Source organism: Chanodichthys erythropterus, chromosome 17, assembly GCF_024489055.1.
Source record: "Chanodichthys erythropterus isolate Z2021 chromosome 17, ASM2448905v1, whole genome shotgun sequence".
Classification (NCBI taxonomy): domain Eukaryota; kingdom Metazoa; phylum Chordata; class Actinopteri; order Cypriniformes; family Xenocyprididae; genus Chanodichthys; species Chanodichthys erythropterus.
Window position 1 is genome coordinate 41,425,449 of NC_090237.1, and position 7,811 is coordinate 41,433,259.

The following is a 7,811-nucleotide window of genomic DNA, read 5'->3' on the forward strand; positions in this document are numbered from 1 at the left end:
ACTCATCAACCTCAACACAAAACCACACGTCTGAGAACACAAAGACATTAAATAGAGAAGGAAATGAGGAGGACAACGAGGTAAATAAATAGAAAACAAGGTTACAAATGACATGACAACACAAGACGTGGCTTGGAAACCAACCAAATCTGGCTCCTTCAGACAGAGGTGTGTCGTCTCACAAACTCTTCATCTCTTTCTGCCCTTGACCCATCAGTCCTGTAGGTGCTGTGTTTTACCTTTTCTTTTTCTAGCTGAAGCCCAGTCTTATGAGAAGGGATGTGGAAATCATTTTGCTGTGGATGGGTTCTGGACAAAAGAGACTCAGGAAAGGAAACAAATGCGTGATCTTTGCAGTCATGGTGATTTGATTGAATGAATCGAATGAATGAATGACTCAATGACTTACACAGACACTTTGAAACACATTTTCAAAAGTTTGTGTTTTCAGGCCCCCAAAACGCTGTTGTTATGTAAGTGAACTAAGTTTTCTGTTTTTAGTTGAAAATGGTGTTGTGTAAATGGTAGTTTTCAGTTTTCCCCTTGTAGTTTCTGTTTTCTTTCCCTTTGCTGCTTTATTTAGTGTTTCGTCATATAGTAAGAGCCTGCAAAACTGCATTTGAAGTAATTTAATCCAAAATCATGAACGTACATCAGCCGACTCACAACTAGTGATGGGAGGTCCAGGACTGCCTGTATGGTCCTGATTCAATACAATTCCCCAAAAATCACACTATGAAAAAGTCAGGTAAAAAAATTTAACTTTTAATATCAATTCTTTTCACATATTATAAAGAATAAATATCTGAATTTAAGGTTTATAAAAATGTTTTAATCACTATTTTTAAGACTGCCCCTCCCCCTACTGTGGGACATTTACCATTATTCATTTATAACACAGGGTGCGTCTCAATCAGCTCCCTAGTTCACTAGTCAGGGCACTGATCAGGGAGTCGGCCACATTCATTTACATGATATACTGATTCATGACCTAGGCAGCTAGGGAGCTGATTGAGATGCAGGGATAGACTGTAAAAGAAGATGGATGAACTGAATGTAAAACGTACGACGATGGGCGTTGACATGTTACGCAATAACCTCAGTTTGGAGCAGTATCAAACTTCCGCCAGACGACTGCATCATCATTCATGTATTTTAAATAATTATACACAATAGAGTGCCCCAGGGATGACGCATTTCTGTAGGCAAAATCCGGAAGCGAGTTAGCATTTTAGGACTTCCGGTTCCACCGCCGTAAAGTCTATGGGTTTTTGCTAAATCGCCTGAAATAAGGTCTGTGTTAACAAAGCCTCTAAATATTTTCACGTTTTGATCTATGACATAAAACACACCAGTTATAACCCACTTGAGATTTTTTTAAACTTTTACTGTGTCTTCAAATCGGCGGTTGCTAACAAATTGCTAAAAGGGACTACTTCCTTTAGCGGGGACGTCATCATTAAAAACGGGACATTTGGACAGCATTGCTCATGAAAAAGTGGATAAGTATTCATACACAGCACAGATCATAATCATGTTTTTAAATAAAGTTGTTTTCTAAATACAGTTTGAGGACGCTTGGTGGTGACGACGTTGATCCGCGACCATGGTGTGCTGTAGTCAGTTTATAGCCTACTGTTAGCCTTTTATATCTGACCACTTTATTTAGGCTTCAAAATCTATAAATGTTGTGTTCACTTGTAAAGATTATCTTGATAGACAAAACGTGTAAGTGTCATAACCCTTTGTTAATATATTAACATTAAAGGGGTGATGAACTGAGAAATAAAATTTTCCTTGAGCTTTTGACATAGAAGAGGTCATCATACTTTAAGAATATCCTGTAAACTTCCTTGTTAGTCCAATAAAAGCTGCTTTAATTGACACCAGACCCAGCAAACGACAGGATTTACAAAGTGGGGATCTATGACACCAAAGGGCAGCAAGCACCGCCTCCGCAGAAGAAGATCAACACCTACTTCATCACTGCCTGTTTAGCCCCGCCCACCGAATCAAACATGACATGCAATAGGTAGCCTAAGTAAAGAGAACTCAAGAGGCGACACTTTGATACTTTTTGGGTAACAACCACTAGATGGCGCTCCGGTAGCGCGACCGCCATTATGGGGTGAAAATATTAACTGGACCATAGAATCCTTCACATCTTCACAATTTCATTTTTAAATTGTATGGCTCCTACACTGTAAAAAAAATCCTAATTTTATGGAAGATAACTGTGATCTATTTTTTTACAGTCATTATCTTTTATTTTGAATTATACTTAAAACTCTGTAAAATTACAAACAATGTATGTAAATTAACAACTCGGCTGTTATTTTATGTGTTATGACATTAATGAAAAATTACAGTAATTCACATATTTTTTACTGAAACTTTACTGTATTTTCATACAGTGTTTTTTTTCTGTTTTCTTAAATTACAAACAAATGTATGTAAAATTACAAAAATAATCAGTAATTAAACAGTAACAAAACAGTTAAATGGTAAAACGGTCAAATGAATGGCAGCCAAAAAAAAACCTGTAGAATTAAAGAAAAATATCCTATTTAAATAAACCGAAAAACTTTTACAGGTATTTCCTGAATTATTACGATCAAATACCTTCACTTTAAAAGCGTAAAAAATGGCCAATCAACAAAGCTTTTTTTGTGACTTTAGTAGCTTGTTTTGTGACGTTGTGAGTTGATCTGAATTTTTTTTGTCACCATTGTTGAGATTCATACACTGATTCTTGATGTCTGTGTGAGTCTGCATGACCCTGACAGAACATTTTCTGTGTTAAATTTTGTTTATAGTATTACAGCAGAAGTTTTGGTTTTTTAAATTACAATTGATATTAAACAATTTAGTTAAAGACCAGTGAGTTAGACCACTTTATGAGGACTGTCATCACTTAAAAAGTGACCAACATCATCTGAGCTGAGATTTTTTTTTTCTCTTTCGCTATAACAAACGTGTATCAGAGACACACAGTTAAAGCAATCTGAGAAACACTAATGTTAAAGTGTCAAGGGTCAAGAGCTCAACTAAAGCAAGTACTGACCACCAGAACGGTGACTTTATTATTTTATTCAATAAAACATCAACATCTAAACCTCTGTTAATTCTCAATAATAACTTTAATATGAAATAAAGTCTGGATTGTAATAAGTGAAGATGCTGAGATCTTGAGAGATCTGTTAGTGTTTCTTGTTCTGTTGGGATTTAGAGGGTTTCTATCGTGTGTTTTGTGGGTCACCATTGTGCTGGAGAGTAGAGCCTGTGCTTCAGTCCAGGATGAGCCAGAAAACATCAATGTCATGTTGCATGTTGCTTTATTTCAGAGGCAGTAACATATAGTTACAGTCATCCGTTCATTCTGGTTAAATGCAAGAAAATTACAGACCACTCGGTCTGCTGTCAGGCGCCGCTGTTTCAGTGGAACTTTCTATTGAGTGTCACTTCTTGTTAGTGTATATTCTTTGGCCTAAGTAACAGAGGCCTACTGTGATGATGAAAGCATTCGTTAGTGTGCAGAAATTAAGTTGCAATGACGAGATCACTGCTTTCATTCGCTCAACATCATGTCTGTGATCGACTACAATGATCATCACTGCAACCTTTCATGCCACAATCTAAATGTAATGCAGCACGATTATTACACCTTGAGAGCTGTAACAGTAAAAACGCACTAAATGAGAGAGTAATACTTGACCATTTGATATGGAAAGATGTCAGCCAATCACAGCACAGACACGGCCCTTAAAACAGAGCAGGGGTAGGAAAAATTCCTTTTATTTCTAAATTGTGACAATTTTGGATGTAAAAAGCATACTAACATTATAAGTGCACCCCAGGAAACATTATAAAACAATAAAACAATGCAGTTCATGACCGTTTTAAAGGTCCCGTTCTTCGTGATCCCATGTTTCAAACTTTAGTTAGTGTGTAATGTTGTTGTTAGAGCATAAATAAAGTCTGTAAAATTTTAAAGCTCAAAGTTCAATGCCAAGCGAGATATTTTATTTAACAGAAGTCGCCTACATCGAACGGCCAGTTTGGACTACATCGCTCTACTTCCTTCTTTAATGACGTCACTAAAACAGTTTTTGACTAACCTCCGCCCACAGGACTACACAAGAGTTGCGTTTGTAGAGTGTGTTTGTCGCCATGTCGTCGAAACGCTGTTATTTTCATCCCGCAGTCCAATCACCGGGTCTGATTCCGGCTCAAATTGATAGGGTCAAATTAAAGACATGTTTACAATAACACTGAGCGCGTGCATCTCCACGTTATGGTAAGAGGCGTGACCTTTCCGGGCAAGGAGCGCTAAACTGCTGTCGAATCACAACACAGGAACCGCTGGCACAATCAGAACTCATTACGTATTTCTGAAGGAGGGACTTCATAGAACAAGGAAGTCATCAGCCCGTTTTTATGACAGTGGAAACAGCGGTATACAGATAAGTAAAGTATGTGAAAAATACTGTTTTTTACACGTGAAACATGAACACATGTTATATTGCACACTATAAACACAATCAAAGCTTCAAAAAAACACGAAAAACGGGACCTTTAATATCATGCTGGAAGCACAAACTGATAGGTAGCATTTTTTTGCAGTTGAACTGTGCTCTCTCAAGCGACAGGAGTCACACAACAAAAGTTAAGAAAAGTTTAACTTTATGCAATTCAGCAGCACATTTCACAAGTGACGACCAATAGCAGCTCATGTCACCATCTCGAGTGCAGGCAAGACAAGACTGATTTCACTGTTTTATATGATTTATTTGACTGTACCCTCATACAGTGGTGCTCAGAATCATTGGCACCCTTGGTAAATATGATCACAGATGAATGTAAAAATAAATCTGCCTTGTTATCCTTGTTAATTCATTAAATTAGCAAACATCTAACTTTTCATTGAAGGGAAAGAAATGATAGTGGGTGGGAAATCACATCATGAAATAAATGTTTTTCTCTAATACATGTTAGCCACAATTATTGGCACCCTTTTATTCAGTACTTCTTCTATAATGCCTGAATAGTTTGGAGAACACCTGACCAGAGATCAGAGACCATTCCTTCATGCAGAGTCTCTCCAGATCCTTCAGATTCCAGCTCCATGTTGGTGGTGCTTCTCTTCAGTTCACTCCACTCATTTTCTTTAGGGTTCAGGTCAGAGGACTGGGACGACCATGGCAGAAGCTTCATTTTGTGTTCAGTGACACATTTTTGTGCTGGTTTTGATGTTTGTTTCGGATCATTGTCCTGATAGAATATCCAACAACGGCCCATTACTGGATTTCTAGCAGAAGTGGTCAGGTTTTGATTTTTTTATCTGTTGATATTTGCTAGAATCCATGATACCATGTATCTGAACAAGATGTCCAGGACCTCCAGCACAAAAATAGGCCCACAACATTAAAGATCCAGCAGTATATTTAACCGTGGGCATGGGGTGCTTTTTATCCATGTGTGCACCAAACCCATCTGGTGGGTTTGCTGCCAAAAAGCTCTTTTTTTAGTGTCATCTGTCATTTTTTTAGGCTTTCTGAGACTCAAGCATACTGAAGACGTGTGAGGACAGTTTAGGGCAAGGCGTTGTCCTATGCTATTTCTTTGAGATCTTCTCTCCAGATGAGTTTTATTGCTTTATTGCAGGGCGCTTGATCTCAGTTTTTGTCTAGCAGGAAAATCAAGTCTTACAACTGTACATGGATATAATAAAAGAGTGTGTGAAAAAGAAACTGTTGGCAGTCTCAGTGAGTTTGATTCATATATTGATAGTTTGTGTTGTTTAGCACTGCTGCATTTCATTGTACACTTGCATAATTTTGATTAGAAAAATGAGTCGTCAAATTAAAATGAATTTGAATGATGTTTTAGTCATTTTTGGCAGTACGAGTGAGTTTTGTTGATTGATCAATCGTTGATCTGGTAATGATTTATGTGCTGATCACTGTGGTAGTGTAGAGCGGTTAGAGAGCAGACGGCTCTGTTTTGAATCACTCTCGCGGTACGTAAATGTCATTCACCGATCGGTCTGTGCAGCGCCGCTTCCAGTCCAACAAGCCTGATGTAATTCACACATGAACACAGCAACACACTCTACTGGAGAAAGTTATAGTCACCTTAAATCACGAGTGTCTCGTAAACTCATCATAGCCTTGATGACACTAAATCGCTTTCTAAGCTTTATGACTGTCAGTCTCTGCTTGAGGATACCATAGAAAGAGCATTTTAGTAGTGTGTAATGTGCACATGCCAAAGACAGTGAAGTGCTTTGAGCTGTCAGAGTCTGTGAGTTGGCCACCAGATGGTGGTGAAGTACTACAGCACGAATGGATGTTCTGTGGCGGTGCATGAATAAATGTGTCTTAGGATTGATTTAGGATTGCTTTCTTGCCAGATGTTTGCAGCATCCTGCTTCTTTTTCTATCAGTAATTGAATTAAAATGAGGATATAAGTGTCAGTGTGCTAGGAGGAAAACAAACTCTCTAAAGCTTTCATTTCTACAGTAGTCAGATGAGAGAACATCTAAAGTAGAATGTAATTCATTAGTGTGACTCATACAGCAGTCAGATGACGTCTGGAGTAAAATGTAATTCATTAGTTAGCCAGTAGGAGATGTGTTTGGTCTGTGTTGACTAGCATCGCGTGGTACAAATTCCAGTCATTTCTGCTTTGTGCTTAACACCTTACATAGTGACCAGTAACAGCTAAATATATTTCTAATTATTGGAATACATGCATGTACTTGCATTCAAATAACATACCGTGGACCTCAGAGAAGGTCTGAGTTCATTTGCGTTCTGAATCTTTACCCGGTTTAAATGACAATGTAAGCATCGGGAGCATGTCAGTTGAGATGCATGTGTGATTTGATCTGAGCTGCACGAACGTTCTCTCCATTCACACATTCTCCATCAGCTGAACTTGACAGAAACAGTAAAGACCACAGAAGCTGTGCTATCCATTGAGTCATTGATAATGGCATGCAGACTAGTTGACTACTTTACTGATTAGTCAATACCATGAATAGTCAAGCAAGACCTGTTTTTATTTTATTTTATTTATCAGAAACATGTATCATGTCTCTCAGTTCCTCTCAAGCTCTTCTCTAGCATTGTTTTTTCTTTCACACCCAAATATACTAACTTTTGAAAAACAAAACAAAACCACAGCACAATTGTTTATTCAGACATTTTGGGCAAAAAAGGCACCAATCGCGTAATCATTTATAAAACATAAAGTTACATACTATAAAACATCTGTTAAATTAATACATATTTATTTTTTATTTCAATATCCATATTGTCACGTTTTGAGTTGCAGATTGATTTGAGTTTCAGTTTTAGGCGTGTCTTGTTAATTAGTCTCAGTAGTTCCTCTGTTTGCTGTGTATTTGAGCCCTGTGTTTCTCTCAGTTCATTGTCAGTTCTACGTTGTGTCAAGATGTTTGTTTTGTCCCTGTTCCAGTTCCAGTTTCATGCATGTCATGTGAAGTTTTGAGTTTGAATTTGAATAAAGACTGCTGCACTGAGATCCTGTTTCATCTCAGCTGTAAACAATCGTGACAGAAGAACTGACCACCAATGGACATGAACTCGGAGACTGGCTGAGGAGGACATCCAATAGGACGATAGAAGTTTGTGGAGTCTTCCCACCTGGTGATCTGAAGCGATCAAATGCTCAATGCCTGTTTTTGGGAGGGCCTGAATGATGGCTCCAGCCCCTGACCGGAGTCCAGCGATGTCTTCAGCCCCTAGCCGAGGCTGTGTCCTTCCTAGTTCAGTCCTTCAAAGGC